Below are 12755 nucleotides of genomic sequence, written 5' to 3'. Positions count from 1 at the left end.
TATATATATATATATATATTTAATATAATATAATATCATATAATATAATATAATATAATATAATATAATATAATATGAAATTATCCTTCCGAAGGTTATCAAAAGACTTACTTAAGTAATTGAAGAGAAGACCGCCCATACACCCTCTCTAAGATTACCTAAATAATTCTTAACACTACCTAAGTTTAGATCATGTCTAATTTATTACTATCCCTATCTAGAGTTATTCTTAACGCTTTCATAAGTAAGATATGAAGAGACCATTCTCATGCCCCCTTTACACCTTAACTAGCCAATCCTTAAACTACTCTAGGTAAGTACTTATTCATCAACATACTATCCCAGTTAAGTTATTATCTTCGTTAATTCATTAAGAGACAATGAACATTCAAGGACATTCAAATAATGGTCTTAGAGAAGACCTAGGGACTCACACACGAACAACATCAAATCCTAGTCCTGCAATGCCTAGATAGCATCCCATACCACAACCTAAACTTCATATAACTTCTCCAACGCTAGTAGGTATCCTATATGATGATAATAGAAATAACCGACATATACCATACTAGTTATGCATGGAATCTGGAGTCATGAACCTACTCCGATGAGGGTATTCCACTTGCCAATAGTAGAACTAGGACACATCCCATGTAGGCATAGGGTTAAGAACTATGAGGGTTTCTTTGTTCTCTAATGTCATCATATTTATATCAACTCCTCTATCACATTCATTCGGTACTAGCCTTTGTTCTCATAGAGTATTTCAATAAAGGAGCATATGAAGAGGTACCATAACTTGTTCACAACCCAATCACATGACACCTTACCAAAGAGGGTCAACTAAGGCTACCTATAATATCAAGAGATAGATCAATGACTTTCTTAAGGAGGATTTCATGCCGTTCTATCCAATAAACCTATGTCCATCATTCACGCAAGAAGGATACCACTACGACTTTAAACTTCAAGGATATCATAACTTTCCATCTAGGTTGAAGGTTCTCCATAAGAGACCTTCTTAACTATGTCCAAGGTCACGTGTCAATGACACATACAAGACTAAGAAGATTTAGCATACTAAATCAAGAACTCATATTCACATTTATAATGTATCAAGTAAGGGACACAAGTCTACCAAAACAAGACATACAGATACTTCATTATATCACCTATAGAATATCATTCAAGAGCACAAAATAGCAACTAGATACACTTTCAAGTCATCCTACTCACTTCTATATAATCATCAATATAAACCATCACAAATAAGTCATCAAGATTCATCATACTTCAACATCAAGTAATACACATAATGACTTCACTATATCCTACTAGAGCCACATATCATCAACTACAGGAATTCATGTTTGACTCCACATATACACATAAGTCATCAAGACTCTCTTAATACTTACATATTCAACTTATAACATGATAAAGCCACAATATGTAAAGTAATGTCGACAAGGCCATATTGTTTCATAATTAATAAAGTAATGCCGATGAGGCCACATGATTCACAAGTATAGCACAGAAGTACCGCCACAAGACTACACAATATAGAGAAAGTTAGGTCGACATACCACCATTTCAATCTCACAACTCCAATCCATAGCGAAATCAATCAACACAATACTCAAAGTGCCTTATGAATGGCCATGATCACCACTTCAATCAAATAATTATAATATAATATGAATCAAAGATAATACAATCATGAATTCATCAATATAGAGTAGCGTACATAAAATTTTAGCATGGTTCATTCATAATTCAATAGCCCTAATCAAACTACACAAGAATTCGATAGCATAAAGACATAATCAAATCTCTCATAAAATAGTCAAAACTAGGGTAATATGTATTAAATGGGTTCATAGATTTTTAGTCTAAATTCATAAAATTAACGTCAATTCAATCAATATACAATGATTTAAAACATTTTATGCAAGAACCCATGGCTAGATTACAATTTAGAAGTACATCTTTTTGAGAAGTCATTGTAAAACACTTTGAAGATTGGCTCGTTGAAGAAAAGAGTTTCAAGGATGAAGGACATACCTTAATTGATTCTAGACCATGAAAATTGAGAATAATTTATGGAGAATCCCACGGCAAAGCTCAAATCTTCCCTCAAGCTTTAATGATGTTCTGGAGAGTTCTTTAGAGGTTTTGGGTTTAGATTTTGAAAAGTTAATTCATCTAAGTTTTTAGACTTATAAACCCACTTAAAATACCCAAAATAACGTTAAGAAGTCGTCCAACTAATTTTAGGAAGGGTAAGTGAGAAATTTATAATACCCTTGGGTTGGCCGAGGCACCTGTAGAATTGCAGCAGGTGCCATTGAGGGTTGCCTACGCCCGTGTCCCAACCAACGGACCATTCTGTTGGTCCATGGTTTGGGTCAGAGTCTGCCACAAATGGGAGCTTAATCTCTCTAGCCTAAGTGTTGACCCACTTCCTCCACCTACGGGGCATCGTCCAACATACTTGGCATCTATTGCCCTCCGTATGTGGACTGCCTTAGGCAGTTTTATCAATCAAGATACGTCCTTCCTCAATGACCCTTGGTTGGTCCTATGAGACTTTTGCCCCGGACATGTACGAAAGGAATATGTTTGTATACATTTTTAGGACCCCACATCAATTTTCTCAAAAACGAACACGTAAAACTCAACCAAACACACTAAGGCACACAAGCATGTTTCAAGGAAAACCTTTCGAACGTCATGGACGTTCTTGGAAGTTTGACCTCCAAACCTAACAAAACTTTAGAAGATTCCTATTAACCTCATTTTAACTCATTTTAGTACTTCAAAACATCAAGACACAAGTTTTAGGCTCTAGTTTCACCTAAGTCGTTTTAGATGTATTACATTTTCCCCCACTTGGACAACATTCATCCTCGAATGTCACTTGCTGAATGTAATAGTTGCCATCGACGGTTTCAAGCTTACGCCTCGTAGCCCAACCAATAGAGCATCCTGTTGGTCCGTGGTTTGGGTCAGAGGCTGGAAAAAATGAGAGTTTAACCTAGCCTATGTTTTGACCCACGCCCTCCACCTTTGTGACGTCGACCAGCCTACTGCACATCGTTTCCCTCTATAGGTGGAACTGCCTTAGGAAGTTTTGGAAATCAAGATGGGTCCTTCTTGAAGGACCTTTGGTTAGTGTTTAGGGAGCTTTTCAAGAATGTTTCCTGTCCCACACGGAGAGCACCCCTAGATGCGACCGTTGTCGTCGTCCTCTGAGAGGACTCAGACAAGCCATTAGCATTCATCATAACATATCATCAATCAAAATTGCGGAAATATAAAAACACTTTTAATACTATGTGAAGTATACTTAGACTTCATACATAACAACCATGAAAACATACGTAGCGATATTCTAAAAGTTTTCTCATATAAAAACCATATAAAGAGTATGAATCTGCACTTAGACAATAAAAGTCAATATGCCATATAGGCTTTAACATAAAAGAATACAAAGACCGTAAACGGAATCAACATTATTATTAATAACAACTAATGTTTTCATAAGCTAGAGTACGATTAATAGCATCCCTACCAACACTTGGAGAAAGATTTCCAAGTTTCTTCAATCAAACTTCTAATCTACAATGGTCGGACCCTACATTTGTAGTAATATAAAGTAATGGGGTTAGTACGCCACATGTACTAAGTATGGGTATATGCACGTAACATTCAAGGACATGCATGAAAAGGATGACTTCTTAGAAGCATGATAAGTCATTTGAAAATCTTCAATGCACATACCATAGAACATATACAAGTTAAGTATTTCTATCAACATAAAGCATGATCATAATCAAAGACATATTATCGTAGAGTCATGTTAACATTTCATATTCAATCAATCATATAAATATAACATACAAAACACTTACAATTAATCCCATCCCAACATACAAGTGCAATGTTAATGTGAAGCCTCATAACCTTACACAACCAAGTAGATAAGATAGAAGACCATAAGTAAAGTTTTTATTTATATAACTTGTAACATAAGTAGTCATTACCTCATAAAACAATATAGACAAATATCATGTACATTAAGGTAACAAACTTCATAAAAAGTAACAACATGCTTCATAAACGTCATACCTTTCCTGTTATCATATTACATAAGAACAATCTCCTAGGACTTCCATTAGTGTCAACTTGTGCAATGTATAGGTACAGTCCCATACCCCTACCTATACTAAGTAGACTCTTTAAGGAACCCTAATCAACATCGCTTTTATTAATGTTTCATTTTTTGAGGGAACATTCACCTTAACTGACTTTAGACGTTGTGAGCTAAACATTTAATCCGGTGTCGTAAAATCCCACACCGAAGGAAGGTGGTCTACCGGCCAAAGTAGAACCAAACATGACATAGCTTTTTAGGTGGATCCACTAGCTAGTATCAGATGGTGGTGACATAGTTCAAGAACTAGGAGATGTATTAGAGACTCATAGTTCAACATTACATGGAAGCCTCTATCTCATAAGAGTCATTGTGAACCTACCTTCCAACTAGGGAAGGGACAACTCTCATATCTAGTTTAGTCGGTGCTAAGCTAAAGTCCCTTTTTGATTAACGTTTAAGTCATCATTTATTCATAAATATATTCATAAGTTATAGGAGATTAACTCCTTGTATAAACATGATCATAAGCTCTTTTGCATTATATGAGAATTTCCTTTCATCGTAACCTTTTGTTTGTGAGATTAATATATCATATATCATCTTGTGTATATATTATACAAGAGAATATCATAAAATTGCATTATCGTATTCTTATCAGGATCTCACAAATTAACATATTCATAGCCCGCCTGTATGCATAGCGTCATCATAAATACTTCATTAGAATTGTAGCATCATTTATAGTGTAACATAAACATCATAAAGTAATCACGACTTTAGAAGACTTACATCTTGCTTTCAAGATCCTTATTCAAGAACTTATATTCAATATACAACAACCATCCAACAACATAGTGAAATACTCAATAGAATAAACAATACTAACTCTTCCACTCATAAACGAGACTAGTTCATAAACTAAAAAAAGGAAAAGGGTGATTTAGGAGTTCATTCAAGTCATAGTCCAAATCCCATCAATTTCATGTTATCAATTAGTAGATATACCATATTTGAAACCTTTAATTTGATAGGGTACATGCTTCACATGAAACTCAAGCATTACAAGTAACAAATTCGACAATAAATACTAATTAAACAATTGAAAACAATTATTTTTCATCGACAGTCATAAATTTAGAGTTAGGAAGAAAACCAGTTCTGTAAAGTAAAAACCCTAGAATTTGAATTTCTTCAAAACTATCTTTGAAAGGACCTCTTGGGAAAGAAATACGAAGAGTGAAGAACCCATACCTTATTGACGAATAATCTATGAATAATGGAAGAAAATCTTGAAGTCTTCGTCTTCTTGCTTTAGCTCTTCTTGTTCTTCAATGGAGCGTTCTTGAGAGAGATGAGAGAAATTCGTTTGATCATATTTGAAGTGTATAAAATTGGTACAAAACTAACCTAAAATCAATATATAGTCATCCCATAAAATACCCAAAAAACCCTTTACTTAAACGGGTCTTTTTCTGAAGTTCAATTACCTTAAATACGACTTTAACGAATTCGAAAAGAAGTTGCTCATCGCTGGGCTAATTCTCTTTTTCTTTTTGAATTTTGGGTCGAGGAAGTGTGTCTCGTGACAGTTCTGCGTCGCGATGCTTCCTCCCAATTCTTGATTCAGTGAACCTCATGTGCGCTGCACGTCGCGCAGCAGCCCCTTGGTTCTTGCTCGCGCAGGCTGCTTTGGCAGCCTGCTCGCCCATGTTTAGGTCCTCCCCAAGCATCCTTGGGGGTGGTCCTTGGGGTGTCGTTACAAGAAGTTTGGACCCTTTGCATTACATATTACTTGTTTTTAAGTATTTTCACAAGTTTTGGAGTTTGTATGACACTTCAAAACCTTCACCAAACATAGGAACATCAACTAGTTCAAATTAGCTAGTTTTCGGCCGTCAAGGTCTCTCTTTATCGTTTTGGATCTAACCTTTTTTAGATGAGTTTATTACATTAATATAGGTCTGTATATATCATTTTAACTATTATTCAATAGTCTAAGCTCTAGTCTATGTCATGGAACTTCCAGAGTGCTACATTATTCCCCCTTAGGAACATTCCTCCCCGAATGACACTAAAATCTTTTTGGAGGGTAAGGATAGACACTATACTAGAGACCTACCAACAACAACATGAAATCAGAATGATTCACATCTCATAGGAGTAGTTCGCAACTCCTTTCAAGACATATCACAACATTATACAGAGCATTTAATTCATGATGTACAACATATAAGAGCTCCATATTCATAACATATAGTGAAGAACTTCCTTCTCAACATTATAGTGAGCTCAAAATACATCAAGGAGTTACCATATTATCATTCTTCTCAATACAACAAAAAAACAACAAAATCTTAAGATGACAACATGCATACATATTTCATATAAGTATAAGAATAGAGTATGAACCTATGTAGAAAGACATGCACCTATTTAGAGTTTCTTGAACTCAAATTGGTGTAACTTTTAGCAAGACATGCACCTATTTAGAAAAACAAGTCATTTTCATATTATTTAATTACTTTCTTTAGTAGGAGGAATGTCTAAACTCAAGGAGTAAATAGATGAGCGTAACAAGACTTTATGTCAGCTTTAGCCTCCTATATTTCACCATTCAACAAGATGGTTCCTCCATAGAACCTTTACAGAGGAAAACTCCTTGTTTCTCAACTTCTTGACTTGGCGATCTAGGATATCAACCGGAACATCTTCATAGGAGAGGATCTCATCAATCCCTAAACCTTAAATAGGAAGAACTTAAATAGGAAGAGTAGACACCAGGTCGCCTATGCATTTGTTGAGCATAGAACATGAATTACCAGATGAACCGAAGGTAGTTCACTAGGTAGTTTCAGTTCACAGGCAACCTTTCCAACCCGTTGTAAAACCTTGTAAGGATGAACTTACAGGGACTTAACTTCCTCTTTCTACCGAAACTCATCACTCCTTTCATATGTGAAATCTTCAAGTAGACATGATCACGTATTTCAAACTCAAGGCCTATTCTTCTATTGTTGGCATAAGACTTTTGCTGACTATTGGTTTTCTTCAATCTATGTCTAATGATTCGAACCTTCTCTATGGCCTCATAGATAATCTCTGGGCCAAGGGTGCGGATTCACCAACCTCAAACCATCCAACAGGAGATCTATATCTTCTACCATAAAGAGCTTCAAAAGGTGTCATGGAGATACTCTAATGATTGTTATTGTTGTAAGAGAAGTCAATCAAAGGTAGATGATCATCCTAGTTTTCTTTGAAATCAATAACACAGGCTCTTAACATGTCTTCAAGTGTCTGAAAGGTCCGTTCAGCTTGACTGTCTGTATGAGGATGAAAAGCCCTACTAAGTTTCACTTGTGTACCTAAACCCTTTTGTAAATATTTCCATAAACGAGAAGTAAATTGGTCACCTCTATACAAAATGATGGACAAAGGAATCCATGAAGGCTCATAATCTAATTAATGTAGATCCTTGCATAATCTTCGGCAGTATAAGTAGAATTAACAGGGATAAAAAGGGCAGACTTGGTAAACCTATCCACAGTAATCCATTTAGAATCATTTTGCCTCTGGGTTCGAGGCAACCCAACAACAAAATCCATATGGATAGCTTCCCACTTCCAAGTAGGGACATCCATGATTTGGATTAAACCACCCGGTTTAAGATGCTCAACATTAACTTATTGGCAGTGGGGACACTTAGAAACTAGCTTTGTTGTGTCCCTTTTTAAACCATCCCACCAATATATCTCTCTAAGTTCAGGATACATTTTTGTGTCACCTAGATGTATAGAATAGCGAGAACCATGAGCTTCTTCTAGAATTCGATTATTAAAATTTTAACATCGGGTACACAATGTTTCTTGGTACCTAAGAATACCATTCATGTTAGGGAGAATGACTCATTTAGCTACCAAGTAGTGATACCTTCAACTCCATCAATGGAGGATCAAGGTGTTACTTAGACTTCACCTTAACAACTAAAGATGACTCAGAATTATGATGGACCATAAAACCAACATTTAGAGAATCTTCTAACCGCACGCCTAAACGAGCTAACTTATGAACATCTTTCATAAGTTCCTTCTTCTCTTCTTCTACATGAGACACACTACCCATAGTCATCTGACTCAAAGCATCTCCAACTACATTGGCCTTGCAAGGGTGCTAAAGGATAATCATTTCATTATCCTTCAACAATTCTAATCATCTTCTCTGCCGGAGATTCAACTCCTTTTGTCTAAACATATATTGAAGACTTTTATGGTCAGTAAACACATCATCACGAACACCATACAAGAAGTGTCTCCATATTATCATGGCAAAAACTATAGCAGCTAAATCAAGATCATGAGTGGGATAATTCTTCTCATGAACCTTGAGTTGCCTAGAGGAATAAGCTATCACCTTGCCACGTTGCATAAGCACACATACCAATACTACTCGGGAAGAATTATAATACACTACAAAGACTTTATTACCTTCCGGTTAGGTCAACACTGGATCAGAGGTAAGCTTATCTTTCAACTCTTGAAAAAAAATTTCACAAGCTTCCGACAACTCAAACTTAACCTTCCTTTAGGTCAAGGCTGTCAAAGGAGAAGCAATGGACGAAAATCCATCAACAAATCTTCTATAGTACCCGGCTAGACCCAAGAAACTCCTTATGTCAGTGGGAGTCAAAGGTCCAATTTTTACCGCATCGGTGTTCTTTGGATTAACCTCTACACCCTCACCACAGATAATATGACCAAAAAAGAGACCAACCTCAACCAAAATTCATACTTGCTAAATTTCGCATAACTTTGGTGTTCCTTGAGGGCTTTCAAGACTAACCTCAAGTGACTTTCATGCTCTATTTCATTCTTGGAGTATATCAAAATATCATCAATGAACACAATAATAAATGAGTCGAGGTTATCTCGGAAAACTCTATTCATTAGATCTATAAACGACACCGGGGTACTCGTTAACCCAAAATATGTCACTAGGAATTCATAGTGACCATATCTAGTTCGGAAATCTAATTTGTGAACATCTTCACCTCTCACCCTAATTTGGTGATATCCCGACCTTAGGTCAATCTTGGAAAAGTAGATAGAACCTTGGAGTTTACCAAAGAGATCATCAGTACGAGGGAGAGGATACTTGTTCTTTATGGTGACCATATTAAGTTGGCAATAATCAATGCACATTTTAATGGACCCATCCTTCTTTTTCACAAACAACCCCGGAGCACCCCGTAGAAAAATACTAGGTTGAATGAAACCCTTGTCTAATAAATTGTTGAGTTGGAGATTTAACTCTTTCAATTTATCCAGAGCCATCCTATATGGAGGAATTGAAATCGTATTCGTTATCCGGTAACAGGTCAATCCCAAAGTCAATTTCCCCATTCGGGAGGAATTTCTTGAAGGTCATGATGAAAAACCTTTGGGTAATCCCTTACTACGGGCAATGACTCAATAGAAGGAGTTTCATATTTTATGTCCTTAACCCTCACTACATGATGTAGACAACCTTTGGCTACATCTTACAAGCCTTCAAGCAAGGAATGATCTAACCCATTGGCATAGAATTTCCCCCTTCCACTCTAAAATGGGTTCATTTGGGAATTGAAACTTCATACCCTGGTTCTACAATCTATGGAAGAAAAACAAGCATGAATCCAATCCATACACAAGATGATATCAAAATAAAACATGTCAAGTTATACCAAATCAAGAAGAATAAATCTATTGGGAAGCATTACAGGACATTTCTTGTAGACTCTTTTTGCAACCACAGAGTCCCGCATTGGGGTACAAATCGAAAAGGGTTCAATCAAAACATGAGGACGTAGATCAAGCTTCCTAGTTACCAAGGTGTAACAAAGAAAGGATAGCACCTGGATCAAGCAAAGCATAAACGTTAACATAGAAAACTTGTAACATACCCGTTATAATGACGGGAGAGTTCTCTTTTTCACCCCTAGACTTGAGTGCATAAAAATGGTCCCTTTTGGAGCATCAAAGCTAGGAGCGCTTCGTTGAGCTTGGCCATTTCCCTTTCCTTGAACTTATCACATTAGGATAATCTTTTACCATCTGGACACCTTTGCCACAACCATAGCAACTATAAGTTTCAACAAGTCATTCACCCACATGCTTCTTACCACACTTACCACAAGTTGGTCTTTATCTTGGTGGATCAAGGTTTCTCCCCTTTAGAGGTTTAGGATTAGACACCCTATCATTGCGAGTCTTGGAGACGTTTGAAGGAACCTGGTTTTAAAACCTCTTCTTGAACATAGGCTTGTATTTAACATCAAGCCTACGCTTAGAAGAACTACTTTCAAAAGACCTTGCCTTCTTAGCTTCTATATTCCTCTTCCTTAGACGACTATCTTTGACATGTTGAGCATGCACCATCAACCTAGAAAGATCCATGTTATCATGAATCATGGCTGCATGACATTTTTCTTCAAGCTCTTCGGACACTCCCGTTACATATCGGCTCATTTCATCCCAATCATTAGAAACCAAATAGGAAGCATATTTGGACAGCTTAATGAGCTTTAAGGAGTATTCCTTTACAATCATTCCTCCTTGACGAAGTTTAATGAAGTCCTCTATCTTAGATTCCCTCATCTCCCATGGGAAGAATCTGTCAAGAAAGGTATTTTTAAAGATCTCCCAAATCACGCGACGACCCCGTAAAGCACTACTATCCTTTCACTGATTATTCCAAGTTTGAGCCACGTCCACGAGTTGATAGGTAGCAAGATGAACCATCTCGGTAATACTCAACCCCATGGAAAACAAGATATTATAGACCTAATCAAGGAACATTTGGGGGTATTCATCGAATTTTAATGCAAAGAACATGGGAGGATTCATCCTCGTAAAATCTCTCAGATGACTAGCCATAGTACTACCATGTTGGTTCTCTCGAGGAGCAACCTCCCTGTTAGTTTGTTAAGTAATGGCTTAAGCTTGGGTAGTGATGGATTGGGCCATTTGGAATAGCGTTGCCCTCACCTCACTATCCATCATAGCTAGAGGATTGACAATAACTTGTTCATTTGCAGCAGCTTGCACTTGAGAAGGAACTTGATTGCCTTGGGGAGTAGCTCCCGCATTCACAATCTCATCTCCTACTCTTCTCGCGGCTATCCTTATTGTGTTTCATCACCTAAAACCACAATAAAGGGATTATATTTTCATAGACACATAGTGTCAGAAATCCATAGGCACGACGTAGGAATACCAACAAAAAGAGAACTTCTCTAATCATCACATAGCCTCTCATCCATAACTGTGGTGCCCTTCACAACCATGAACAAGACACTAAGAAATGTGGTTTTAGTGAGACATTGACCCTAACATATTTAACCTCATGTTATGATACCAAGTTTTTAACACCTGAAGAGCACCCCCCAGATGCGACCCTTGTCGTCATCCTCTCAAATGACTCGTACAAGTCCTTAACATTGGTTATAACATGTCATCAATTGAGTTGTGGAAAAATTATAAACTTGTAATTCTATGTGAAATATACTTAGACTTCATACAAAACAATCATGATAACATACGTAGAGATATTCTAAAATCTTTCTCATATAAAAACCATCTAAAGAGTACGAATATGGACTTAGCCAATAAAAGTCAGTGTGCCATATAGGCTTTAATACAAAAGAATCCAAAGAACATAAACGGAATCAAAAGTATTTTTAATAATTGCTAATGTCTTCATAAGGTAGAGTATGAAAAATAGCATCCCCGAACACGAGGACCTACCAACACTTGGAGGAAAAGTTCCAAGCTTCTTCCATCGACCTTCTCAACCTTCAATATCCAGACCCTACATTTGTATTAATAAAAAGTGATGGGGTTAGTACACCACCTGTACTAAGTATGGGTACATGTACATAACATTTAAGGACATGCATGAAAGGGATCATTTCTTAGAAAGCATGCTAAGTCATTTGAAAATCTTCAATGCACATACCATAGAACATACACAAGTTAAAGATTTCCATCAACATAAAGCATGATCATAATTAAACTCATATTATCACAGATTCATGTTAACATTTCATATTCAATAGATCATATAAGAATAACATTCAAAAAATTTACTAATGATCCCATCCCCAACCTACCAGAGCAACGGTCATGTGAAGCCCCATAACCCCACACAACCAAGTAGATAAGATAGGAGACCTTAAGTAAATCTTTGCTTGATATAACTTGTAACATAAGTAGTCATCACCTCATAAAGCAATATAGACCAATAACATGTTCATTAACGTAACCAACATCACAAAGAGTAACAACATGTGTCATAAGAATCATGCCTTTCATGTTATCATATTACATAAGAACAATCTCTAAGGACTTACCTTAGAGTCAACTTGTGAAATCCTTAGACTGAGTCCCATAACCCTACCTATACTATGTAGACTCTTTAAGTCACCCTAGTCATAGTCCCTTTTACTTGTCTTTCATTTTACTTGAGGGAACATTCACCTTAACCAATTTTACACCATGTGAGCTAAACATGGAATCCGGTGTCATAAAACCCCACACCGAAAGAAGGTGGTCTACCAGCC

This window comes from Solanum pennellii, chromosome 6 (assembly GCF_001406875.1).
Source record: "Solanum pennellii chromosome 6, SPENNV200".
NCBI classification, from domain to species: Eukaryota; Viridiplantae; Streptophyta; class Magnoliopsida; order Solanales; family Solanaceae; genus Solanum; species Solanum pennellii.
Note: the sequence above shows the minus strand (reverse complement) of the source record.